The sequence below is a fragment of the Pseudophryne corroboree genome, chromosome 8 (assembly GCF_028390025.1).
Source record: "Pseudophryne corroboree isolate aPseCor3 chromosome 8, aPseCor3.hap2, whole genome shotgun sequence".
In the NCBI taxonomy this organism is placed as follows: Eukaryota; Metazoa; Chordata; class Amphibia; order Anura; family Myobatrachidae; genus Pseudophryne; species Pseudophryne corroboree.
The window spans coordinates 222,062,216-222,075,638 of NC_086451.1; the positions used below are offsets into that span (position 1 = coordinate 222,062,216).

The 13,423-nt window shown below is 43.3% G+C and overlaps 1 long non-coding RNA gene across 1 annotated transcript; it reads right to left on the bottom strand.

Annotated features, from left to right (window-relative positions):
• Positions 1–1,014: 1,014 nt before the first annotated feature.
• LOC134947633 (uncharacterized) lies at positions 1,015–1,568 on the bottom strand. Its single transcript, XR_010182666.1, has 3 exons — positions 1,512–1,568; positions 1,358–1,420; positions 1,015–1,174 (listed from the first exon to the last, which is right to left on the bottom strand). It is a non-coding gene; the product is annotated as an uncharacterized LOC134947633 (long non-coding RNA).
• Between the last annotated feature and the right edge of the window lie 11,855 nt (positions 1,569–13,423).

Consider the following 13,423-nt stretch of genomic DNA (forward strand, 5'->3'; position numbering starts at 1 on the left):
ATCAGGAGATTTCTGAAAGGTCGGAGAAGATCCACACAGCAAGTCTGCTTACGAGGAAACAGCTTTGCAAAGTGGGTAGCGGGGCGGTGACTGAGACGCTCTTTTATTCACATTCACACAAAAGGAATTCTTACCGCTGTGATTGGTGCCAATATAGGCGCATTCATCCTTACACCAATCACAGAGCATACTGTACTTTTGAATGTGAATAAAAGAGCGTCTCAGTCACCGCCCGCTACCCACTTTGCAAATCTGTTTCCTCGTAGGCAGACTTGCTGTGTGGATCTTCTCCGGTTGGTTTGGGCCCCCACCAAAAAAAGAAGCAATCAATCTCTCCTTGCTCAAACTGGCTCTACAGAGGCAAGATGTACCGGACTGGACTTACTTAATGGGTGCAGTGAGGTGATGGACATAGAGTCCTGGTCCTCCTCCTCCGCCACCGCCTGTGACAGTGTAGGGCCTGTGAAAGCAAAAATTCCATGAAATATACTTTTGTATTCTGTGTTGAATACAGTAAAGCAAAAATTCAGTCAGGAATTGGAGGAGGAGAGTAGATTTCGCACACAGAGACGAGAATGTCGAGGCCAGAATCAGGGGGTAGTGGAGGAGGGTTAGGATACCGTACCTCACCCTGTTGGGATTGCTGCAATCAGGATGCATCAGGATCACCCTGCTGGTCATGCAAACCCAACCCATTGGTTTAACACAATGTACAGTACAGTACAATACTTTAGTTTACTTACCAAGTTGGGGAGAGGGCTTTTTCTCCCCTTCCTCATCACTGCCAATAATTACTGAGTGGAAAATAAAAAAATATTATAAACAAAATACAGTAGAGTACAGTTACTACAAAATTGCACAGTAGTACAGTGCTACAGGAGGCAGAGATATATTCATAATACAGTAGGAGCAGAATGACTGTCCAGTGGTAGGGGACATACAGTACTGTACTGTGCCTGTATTTAACTCGTGTTGGAGGAGAGGCGATTTCGCACACAGAGGCGAAAAGGGGTCTTCACAGTGAGGGAAATACTGTACAGTACATGTTTGGAATTCCCTGCCTGAAAAGTAATAAAAGTGGACTTGGTCAATACTTTTAAGAATGGGCTTGAGAAAATCCTACTGTACTTACTATACTCCTCCGGCTCAGAGTCCACGTACAGGTAAGTGACATCTGTGTTGAATATAAAAAAAACAAAAAGAAAAGTCAATGGGATTTCTGCAATCAGGATACCGCTGTCGGTCACTTGACTGCTGGAATCCTGACCACTGGTCACGCAAACCCAAGCCATTGGTACTGTTAATAAATCAATGAATGCAGAATGTAGAGTACTGTACAGTAGATTACAATTCTTACCAGGCTGGCCTGAAGGCTCCCCCATTTCCTCCTCCTCCTCCTCGGTATCAATAACGAGGCGGTCTGTGTGTACAAGATAACAAGTATTGTAAAATAAAAAAATTACAGTAATACTGTAGGAAACTAGTGTGTCTGTAACAAAAATAATGATTACCACTTCCAGAGCTCTGCTGGTCAGACGGTGTTGGTGGTGGTGGTGGTGGTGGTACTGTGAGAAAAAACAACAGTGCTGTAAGTGAAGCTGTCAATTGGAAACATGTACTGTACAGTATCCAGGACACATGTACAGTAGTGTAACAACGATGACAGTAGCACCAGAATTCTCGTTACACAATACCTGGCAGCGCAGCAGGTGGTGGTGGTGGTGGTGGTGGTGTTGTTGGTACTGTGGGAAAAAAAATAACAGTACTGTAAGTGAAGCTGTCAATTGGAAACATGTACTGTACAGTATCCAGGACACATGTACAGTAGTGTAACAACGATGACAGTCACACCAGAATTCTCGTTACACAATACCTGGCAGCGCAGCAGGTGGTGGTGGTGGTGGTGGTGGTGGTGGTGGTGGTGTTGTTGGTACTGTGGGAAAAAAAATAACAGTACTGTAAGTGAAGCTGTCAATTGGAAACATGTACTGTACAGTATCCAGGACACATGTACAGTAGTGTAACGATGACAGTCACACCAGAATTCTCGTTACACAATACCTGGCAGCGCAGCAGGTGGTGGTGGTGGTGGTGGTGGTGGTGGTGTTGTTGGTACTGTGGGAAAAAAAATAACAGTACTGTAAGTGAAGCTGTCAATTGGAAACATGTACTGTACAGTATCCAGGACACATGTACAGTAGTGTAACGATGACAGTCACACCAGAATTCTCGTTACACAATACCTGGCAGCGCAGCAGGTGGTGGTGGTGGTGGTGTTGTTGGTACTGTGGGAAAAAAAATAACAGTACTGTAAGTGAAGCTGTCAATTGGAAACCTGTACTGTACAGTATCCAGGACACATGTACAGTAGTGTAACAACGATGACAGTAGCACCAGAATTCTCGTTACACAATACCTGGCAGCGCAGCAGGTGGTGGTGGTGGTGGTGGTGGTGTTGTTGGTACTGTGGGAAAAAAAATAACAGTACTGTAAGTGAAGCTGTCAATTGGAAACATGTACTGTACAGTATCCAGGACACATGTACAGTAGTGTAACAACGATGACAGTCACACCAGAATTCTCGTTACACAATACCTGGCAGCGCAGCAGGTGGTGGTGGTGGTGGTGGTGGTGGTGTTGTTGGTACTGTGGGAAAAAAAATAACAGTACTGTAAGTGAAGCTGTCAATTGGAAACCTGTACTGTACAGTATCCAGGACACATGTACAGTAGTGTAACAACGATGACAGTAGCACCAGAATTCTCGTTACACAATACCTGGCAGCGCAGCAGGTGGTGGTGGTGGTGGTGTTGTTGGTACTGTGGGAAAAAAAATAACAGTACTGTAAGTGAAGCTGTCAATTGGAAACATGTACTGTACAGTATCCAGGACACATGTACAGTAGTGTAACAACGATGACAGTAGCACCAGAATTCTCGTTACACAATACCTGGCAGCGCAGCAGGTGGTGGTGGTGGTGGTGGTGGTGGTGGTGGTGGTGGTACTGTGGGAAAAAAAATAACAGTACTGTAAGTGAAGCTGTCAATTTGAAACATGTACTGTACAGTATCCAGGACCAAAAAGGGGTCCGGCCAATAAACAATCTGCATCAGAGAAGCAAGATACAGTATGCTTAAAGTATACAGTACTATATACTAGATCGCCAACAAACGTAAATTAACAAACAACTAACACTGGAATTGACCATCCTCATCCCGTAGCGAAGCACGGGTATTCAGCTATCTACAATGTTATTTATACTTTGTGTTTAATATTTACATTTAGTTTTGTAAACAGACATTCTTAACATTAACGGATTGCAGTGAGTTATCTGTGATGGTCAGGACAGGGGGTTGGGACTATAGAAATCACTATGTACTGTACACTACTGTATTTGACAATACTTACCAGCTTGGCGGCGCCTGTCCCGCCTCCTGTGACGTCGTGCTACCAGCCCTGTAAAAATATATATATACACAGTATAATGGCAGCATACTGTACAGCCAATGAAATTCAACATTGACAGCATCTTTATGACATCACAATAAATGGAATTGTTCATTCTAGTACCCTGCACCTAATCACTCAGGAGGGCATAGTGTACTGTACTGTCTTCAAAACTTAAGGGGCACATTTCTAAATGTGACATACAGTACAGTACACTTACAGTATCGCTACAGTACAGTAGGTCCAGGGTATTAGACAGAACACTACCTTTATAGACATTGTAACACACATAAGCATTGCCCTTATAAACATTATGACACACATCAGCATGCAGCCCTCCCACCCTTAACCATCTCAGTACTGTTCATTACATTACAAATTGATTTCATGACAGATGATGCAGTACTCACCTGAATTCATCTTATTCACGTCATGTCACAGTAGTGCAGTTTATTCACGTCACAGTACTGTCCTTGATTCACGTTGTGTCACACAGTAGAGCACCGTATTCACGTCACAGTACTGTCCTTGATTCACGTTGTGTCACACAGTAGAGCACCTTATTCACGTTACTGTACTGTACGTCACAGTAGTGCAGTAGTATATCCACATTACGTCACAAAGTAGAGATCTGCCACAGTCATGAACCTTATAACACATTATGCAAGAGTAATGCACGTCAGAACACATTAGGCCACTGTAACATCCCTTAGAATAATTTCTGCCAAAGTAACATCCCTTAGAACACTGTACTATCTGAAACACAAATTTCTGCACACTGCACGACACACTGCAATTAAACCACACAATGCACTGCACGACTGCATAGTGTATGCACTGCGTGATATGACAAACTGCACATTTCCCTGCAAAATATGATACAATGTACACTACACAAAAAACTGCAATTACCACATGTGTATACAGTACACTGCACGACAGTGCTGGCCCTAGCCAGATACAGATACAGCCGCAGTCACGCAAAATATAGGCATGCCGCATATCATTTTAATCAGCAGAAGCTGCTGGTGCCCCTAAGCATAGCAAATGCCCTAGGCATTTGCCTACTGTAGTTTGCCTATGCCTAAGGCCGGCTCTGCTGCACGATGTGATTCACTATGCATTACACTCACTGCACAATACCATATACTGAATGTACACTGCATGACACGCTGCAATTACGCAGCACGATACACTGTGATACATTGCATATACTGTACACTGCATGATACTGTACACTGCACAATCGTAGACCACGTGGATTGTAAAGAACTACTGTATATATACACAAGTTTAAAAAAATAACAATTGTTTTTGTAAAACGCATGTCGATCTTTTTCCATGTCAACTTAACGACCATGTCAACCTACAGTAACTGGTGTCAACCAATTTCAAAAGCCGCACCATCTAGGTCCACGCCAAAAAACAAATTGACCTTTTGACCCGGGTTAATGTTTGGTCCTTGTTTAACCATTTGTTTACCACAAATACTGTACAGTGCTATATAGACCGGATACCTGCTGCTACAGCAGCCCCTGCTATAATGTACTGTACCTGTAACTACAGTAACTTAAAGTACAGTAATCTACAGTAATGTACTGTACTTACAATCCCTTATGGCCTGCAGGCGTCGTGGGGTCCTCCTCACGAGGTCGCTCCATCTCCTCTGGAGAGACCTCACCGTTCTCCTCCGGTTGTAGGTCCGGAGGATATCCCTGCTGGCCCTCCTATACGCTATCACTTTCTCCTCGTTGCTGGCGAGAGTTCTGTCCCGCCAGCGAACGAGGAGACGCAGCTCACCCAGAGCATAGGGACGGTCCCGTGCAGCAGCCATAACCGTCCTTATGCTCAATGAGCGTCTCAGACGTCGTGCGCCTCAGACGTCGTGCGTCTCAGACGTCGTGCGGTCCAGGCATTCAACGTACAGTACTGTAGTTACTGTACTTTGTGACAGTTTCCCTTAGTTTTAAATATGCCCTTTCTTTGACCACAGTATTTTCCACTGTCTTGCCCTACGCCCTTCCCTCCTGGGAGCCTTCACAGGTCTTATGCAATACACAAATACCGAAGATGCACAGTCCGTCAGAATACACTCATTTCATTCCCGCTGTTTAGGTGCATTTAGCGTAAAGAATCGCTCCTGCAGATGTACTTTGATTTATGTGAAATCTGTGTGCATCCTTCCATTGACTGTCTTACAGTGTAAATAAAAGAATACAGTGCATTATTACAGAAAAAAAAAAAAAAAAAAAGAAAGAAAGCACATCAGGTCTCGAACCCTGGACCCCCAGCGAGGGAGGTGGGAGCCTTCACCCCTAGCCCACGACGCCTCATGAGAGATTTCCAATTTCATGTGTGAAAGTACTGCAAACAGCGGCCGGCCCCCGCCCCATTGCTGTTGGTTTATGCCTTAGAGGACTCGGACGCTCGCATTTGTAAAGCACGGTGTTTTCCTCCGCCTCCGGCTAGCCTGCTGCCCTTCCCCCATGGGAGCCTGCACAGATCATGCAGTAGACAGGGAGGGAATGCAAATGCTGGTTATGTGCAATACACAAACGCCCACTGTAGTACTGTTTTGCTCACTTACAGTACTGTACTGTAGGTTGCATTTAGCGTAAAGAATCGCTCCTGCAGATGTACTTTGATTTACTGTACAGTATGTGAAACCTGTGTGCATCCTTCCATTGGATGTACTGTATTGGAGAGAAATTTTTTTTTTTTAAAGTGAATGTCACGGGAACACATTAAAAATAAGGTTGGCACTTCCTTCCCATTGGTGTTGGTTTACAGTATGCCGTAGTGTACTCGGACGCTCATGTAATTGCATTTCAAAGGCACAGTATTTTCCATCGTCTCCCCCCTACCCCCATCACCCTTCCCCCCTGGGGGCCTGCACAGGGAGGAAATTCAGGTCCTGTGCAATACACAAACGCTGAAGATCTACAGTACTGTTTTGCTCAGTTGGTAGCTTCAGAATACACTCATTTCATTCCCGCTGTTTAGGTGCATTTAGCGTAAAGAATCGCTCCTGCAGATGTACTTTGATTTATGTGAAATCTGTGTGCATCCTTCCATTGACTGTCTTACAGTGTAAATAAAAGAATACAGTGCATTATTACAGAAAAAAAAAAAAAAAAAGAAAGAAAGCACATCAGGTCTCGAACCCTGGACCCCCAGCGAGGGAGGTGGGAGCCTTCACCCCTAGCCCACGACGCCTCATGAGAGATTTCCAATTTCATGTGTGAAAGTACTGCAAACAGCGGCCGGCCCCCGCCCCATTGCTGTTGGTTTATGCCTTAGAGGACTCGGACGCTCGCATTTGTAAAGCACGGTGTTTTCCTCCGCCTCCGGCTAGCCTGCTGCCCTTCCCCCATGGGAGCCTGCACAGATCATGCAGTAGACAGGGAGGGAATGCAAATGCTGGTTATGTGCAATACACAAACGCCCACTGTAGTACTGTTTTGCTCACTTACAGTACTGTACTGTAGGTTGCATTTAGCGTAAAGAATCGCTCCTGCAGATGTACTTTGATTTACTGTACAGTATGTGAAACCTGTGTGCATCCTTCCATTGGATGTACTGTATTGGAGAGAAATTTTTTTTTTTTAAAGTGAATGTCACGGGAACACATTAAAAATAAGGTTGGCACTTCCTTCCCATTGGTGTTGGTTTACAGTATGCCGTAGTGTACTCGGACGCTCATGTAATTGCATTTCAAAGGCACAGTATTTTCCATCGTCTCCCCCCTACCCCCATCACCCTTCCCCCCTGGGGGCCTGCACAGGGAGGAAATTCAGGTCCTGTGCAATACACAAACGCTGAAGATCTACAGTACTGTTTTGCTCAGTTGGTAGCGTCAGAATACACTCATTTCATTCCCGCTGTTTAGGTGCATTTAGCGTAAAGAATCGCTCCTGCAGATGTACTTTGATTTATGTGAAATCTGTGTGCATCCTTCCATTGACTGTCTTACAGTGTAAATAAAAGAATACAGTGCATTATTACAGAAAAAAAAAAAAAAAAAAGAAAGAAAGCACATCAGGTCTCGAACCCTGGACCCCCAGCGAGGGAGGTGGGAGCCTTCACCCCTAGCCCACGACGCCTCATGAGAGATTTCCAATTTCATGTGTGAAAGTACTGCAAACAGCGGCCGGCCCCCGCCCCATTGCTGTTGGTTTATGCCTTAGAGGACTCGGACGCTCGCATTTGTAAAGCACGGTGTTTTCCTCCGCCTCCGGCTAGCCTGCTGCCCTTCCCCCATGGGAGCCTGCACAGATCATGCAGTAGACAGGGAGGGAATGCAAATGCTGGTTATGTGCAATACACAAACGCCCACTGTAGTACTGTTTTGCTCACTTACAGTACTGTACTGTAGGTTGCATTTAGCGTAAAGAATCGCTCCTGCAGATGTACTTTGATTTACTGTACAGTATGTGAAACCTGTGTGCATCCTTCCATTGGATGTACTGTATTGGAGAGAATTTTTTTTTTTTTTAAAGTGAATGTCACGGGAACACATTAAAAATAAGGTTGGCACTTCCTTCCCATTGGTGTTGGTTTACAGTATGCCGTAGTGTACTCGGACGCTCATGTAATTGCATTTCAAAGGCACAGTATTTTCCATCGTCTCCCCCCTACCCCCATCACCCTTCCCCCCTGGGGGCCTGCACAGGGAGGAAATTCAGGTCCTGTGCAATACACAAACGCTGAAGATCTACAGTACTGTTTTGCTCAGTTGGTAGCGTCAGAATACACTCATTTCATTCCCGCTGTTTAGGTGCATTTAGCGTAAAGAATCGCTCCTGCAGATGTACTTTGATTTATGTGAAATCTGTGTGCATCCTTCCATTGACTGTCTTACAGTGTAAATAAAAGAATACAGTGCATTATTACAGAAAAAAAAAAAAAAAAAGAAAGAAAGCACATCAGGTCTCGAACCCTGGACCCCCAGCGAGGGAGGTGGGAGCCTTCACCCCTAGCCCACGACGCCTCATGAGAGATTTCCAATTTCATGTGTGAAAGTACTGCAAACAGCGGCCGCCCCCCGCCCCATTGCTGTTTGTTTATGCCTTAGAGGACTCGGACGCTCGCATTTGTAAAGCACGGTGTTTTCCTCCGCCTCCGGCTAGCCCTCCATTCCCATTATGCATTAGCCAACTCAGACGCTCATATATTTTAAAAGCACGGTGTTTATACATTGTACTGTACATTCTTCCTTTTACACAATTACTGTAGTTGCGTCTCCATACACATACTGTACAGTACTCCATACTTTTTCCACCGCCTCCCGTTACGCCTACAGTATTGCCAGAGCTGTAGATCAATCCGCCGCTATACTGTACGATCGAAAGTACTGGATTAGTGGAGCATTAGCGACACAGTGGTGGAGATGTGTAATGCATGATGAGTATCTAGATCGCCTCAACGCGCCTGCCTGTGATGAAACTCAGCTATCGCATTAGCGTGACTAAACGCCCGTCTCGGCGGAGAAACAGTCAAGATAAAGGTGGCTACATCTACATCTGTAGTAAATCTGGCTTTTGCAGCTGCCTGCAACTATAGCCACTTTGCATGCAACTTAGAATCAGTCCTAGTATGCGGTAATACAGCTTTAATGCTTGCTTTGCGACAGTGTGACTTACATGTTACCAGACCTTTTTTCTACCTCACTGGCATGAAGTAACTTGAAAAGATAGTAGTAAGCCTCAATCCCAGAGGCAGGCTAGCAGGTGAGCGAGCAGGCAAGCCTTGATGCAACCAACAGCTGGAGGTGCTAAGACCACGTAGGTTCCATCCCTGTCCAAGTTCCCTTCTGCATTCTGCAAGTGCCACAATTTAACCCCTTGCCTTAAGAAATGAGGTTACATTCTGTCATATTCCAGTGCAGCTCGCACTCTGATCCTGCTGAGTACTGGATGTTTCAGGTCTGGCTGATTTTGTGAACATTTAGCTGTGGGAAATGTGTAATTATATCCACAGGCATTTCCTTGTTGTTTTAACAGGATTAATATTACATACAAGTTCCATCGTACCATAAATCTGCTGTGACTATTATCTGCGTCTGCTGTTACATGCTGCTTGCATTGTGCATTCCATTAAACATTTTGCACTGAACCTGAGAACATGATGTGACTATTATAAGAGCATAAATGTTATGTACTGTTTGTGCAAGGGAAGACTTAGTGCTTGCAAGCCACAGTTGTCAGCATTTACAATGCATTACATAATGTAATTCTCCAATAGTGAGACTTTAATCCTTCTACTTCCCGGATACTGTGTGTCAATGGTAAATTGCTTTGCAATGCTTTGAAAGTAAGTGCTGAATTTAGAGGGTGAATTAGCCCTGTAAATCAAATTGTATTTATTACCGTTAAATGATATTTAGACAACAGTAGTTTGTCATATTACTAGTCTTTCTACTGTACTGTACTATGCTCAGCTTTAGTCTTGATTGAAGGAGCTCTTTAACCTGTTCACAACGGAAGTATTTTCACAGGCTATTGGCCTGCACCAAATGGCAGTCTGTATTTTTGGCAGTGAGTATATCCAGAGTTAACCGGCAAAGACTCCTGCACCAATTTGTCATCTAATCTGCCCCTACTACAATGGACATGGGAACACATTTTCATGTCCAGGCAAATGTGTTATTTAACAGAAACCAAACCACCAACAGAGGTTTAATGGAAGGTTAAAATCGATCACACGATAACAGTTGCAAAATAACACAGAGGACATCTAATACGATACAATATGATACTATACGATACAATATGATACTAGTCTCCTTATAGCTAACCCTTGAGTATATGCTTCTCCTCTCCTATGGCTGCCGGCACAGCATTGGACCTGCTTCTATGTCAAACCAACTTTGGCTATAGACAGCAGATATCTGGCCCTAGCAGTCTTTTGCTGTGTCTCTGTTTCTTTATTATTCCACCAATGAGTCATATCCCCAAGCCATTCCTGACATCCAGCTTCCACAATATCACCACTGAATCACTCTTCTAGCAGTCGGGAATGGGATTCGGTGATACCCGTCGGGAATGGTCTATTATATTAGTTTGAGGAGAAAGATAGCTCTGGCAGCTATCCGATTAGCAGTCCTTATCTGCTGGGAGCATGACAATGACTGGCATCTGCCCATTTTACTCCTGGATGCCTTTTCGCCAATGGCTCCACAAAGTCTGGAGATAACAAACTACATCACGGTTCCAAACAAAAGGAGTATAATCACTGTTGATTATCTTAGCTCTGGATACTTCCCTGTAAATACCCTTCCAGATTTTTAGTGAAATCAACAGCACCCAACCTAATAGCACTTTTTGTGGATGTAAGATCGACTGCGGCAAGTATAGTCCTGCTCCCTAGCCATACAGCTAGCACTGGAGCTGGTGAGTTGTAGACGTGACTGAGATAGCTGGAGGAAGGGTAAGGGAGGTAAGAGGGTAAGGGAGGTAGGAGTAGGATGCAAAGGTGCAAGACAGAAGGAGGTGGAGGGAGGATGCAGCTGCAAGAAAGAAGAGGATCCCTGTGGGTTAAGATGAACAATAAATTGTGGAACAAAGGTTGGGAGAGTCTTTGTTTAAATATAGGGGTTTCTTTTAACAGTATTTATTTATATGGGGCTATAGGTTCCACAAACCCAGGATGCTTTTTTAGTTACAGTGCCTGTATACATGTGCCATCATACCCTGGCAGCCATTGGTGTGCTTATACCTACAGTTCTACAAGCTTCAGTATGCCCAAGCTGTCATCCATCTGTGGCTGTAACCATTGAGGACCGTCACATGAACTTCCACATCCTATTTAGAGATGATATATTGCAACGGTTTCTAACATATAGAAGATTGGATTGGGTAACAGGAGTAAATACTATCAAGCAATGGGTACATTCTAAAATGCTAAGCCAAGTGGTATGTGGTATATGGCGGCATACTGTACTGCTGCTAGTACTATGGACTTGATAGCAAAACTTTTGTATTCCAGTCATTTGTGTTTTTCCTTGTTTTAAACTTTGTAAGGGAACACGGTGCACTAATTGGGGTTCCTGGTCATGTTACGCAAAAAACGACACCAAAAACACTTAAAAATATATTGTCGACCTTTTCATGTGTCGTCATGTCTGGTGACGACCTTTTTCACATGTTGACCAATGATGGTCAACCTATTGACTGTCGACCTTTACCCATTGATGTCTGACCCTATAAGAATAGGAGCTGCAGCCACTGAGTGGCAGAGGTAGGGATTATTTATGTTGCATGTTTGGTGTTTGTAGCTGTATATAATATTCTGCTTTGAATGATAATTTGCATCTGCAGTGTGCCTGTGGATTAAGGCAAATATGCATTTGTTTCTTATTGACCATTTATATAGTTGGAGGTAGTTATTAGCATACGTGAAACAAAACATAATTTGCACACCAATGTAATAGATTTTTAACAGGTTTACTATTTCTAGATAGATAGGCTTCACTTAGTAAATTCTAGTCAGCACACTGTTGTTCCCCTCCTAACTTCTCACATTCTGCACTCCCAATCTAGTATGCTAATACTGCTAGAACATGTAATGTAAACCATAAACTATTTTAGTCTTTCTACTCTAGGTCTGCATCATTTATTCTTGTCCTCCCAGCATAGTGACTTCCAGCTCCATACTGACCTATTAATGAGGTTCTCCCAGTGATCTGTTAAGTGGTATCATGTCCTCCTTCCAAGTGCTGATAATAATTCTCTCCAGTGCAGCTTGCAGTTCTCTCCATATCTACAAATGGTGTAATGGTGTAAACTGAGGACCTTTGAAGTACAGTGTGCAGCCTCATTTCTACCACTTAGAGTAATTACCTGAGCTGTCCAGCAGTAGATACAGAATGTGAAGTAGGAACTTTAGGATGATAAAAATACATGTTATCCTGCATCATGGATTCAACAACTTCACATGCCTGCCACATTTCCCTGGTGCGTCTTGATCCTTTGACATCTGCACATTAAAACATTTTCATTTTGTCACGTTTGCAATTCAGAGAACCCAAGAATCAAGTCTCTTCATTAGAAACTGACTTGCATCAGATCAAAGAGTCCAATCTATCTCAACTGAGATTTGTCATATCTGTCATTGATCCCTGGAAAGCACAAGGTGGTAAGTGTCATTTTAAAGGGTAGGAAACACATTAGTTGTGCAGTCAGGCTACAATGTTACGTGTGAGAGAATAATATAATAGATTATTGTTATTTATGACTTTTCCGTCAGTTAAAAAACCTAAATGTATGGTTTTAGTAATTTTTTAAAAGAATTTTGCCTTGGACTTATCTAAATAAATTAACTTTTGTTTTCTATTACTCCAATGTATCACACAAAATAAACAATTGCCTTTAAAACTGTTTAGTGTATTCATTCCCTAGGCAGACAATATCCATCTCTGCACATTACCATTTAATACTGTAGACAATCTTCACGTGTTCCTGCACACCTCTATGTAGAGCCCATTAACAATAGGCTACAGGTCGGTGAAGCAGGACAGCATTGTAACAAATGCCTAATTCTAGGAAACCACAGCAGGCACTTTGATATACAGTAAGCTTCATTATATTTTTATATTTTTCGCATATAATACGATTTGCATTTTGTGGTTTAGCAACAGATGAGAGAGAATATTGTATATCTTGGAAATGATCTATTTAAGGCACACTGTAGACAGAAGCATAATGAATAATATTACAGAAAAGTGCTACATTAATGAAATAGTTTCCCATGAGGACTGGAGAGTAAGAAGGAAGAATTATCAAATATGCTTACTGTAGAATAAACATGTGCTGAGACTAAAGAAAGTGTTTATGTAGAGTGTAGGTCTGTGTAGTTCTCAATAAACATTCTAGGCATTGTGTTCTTGAAGTTTATTATACAGGGCCTAATTCATGTTTGTACTAGAGATGAGCTGGTGAACCGGACCCACCCACACCTCATGATCCGTGCCGGGGAT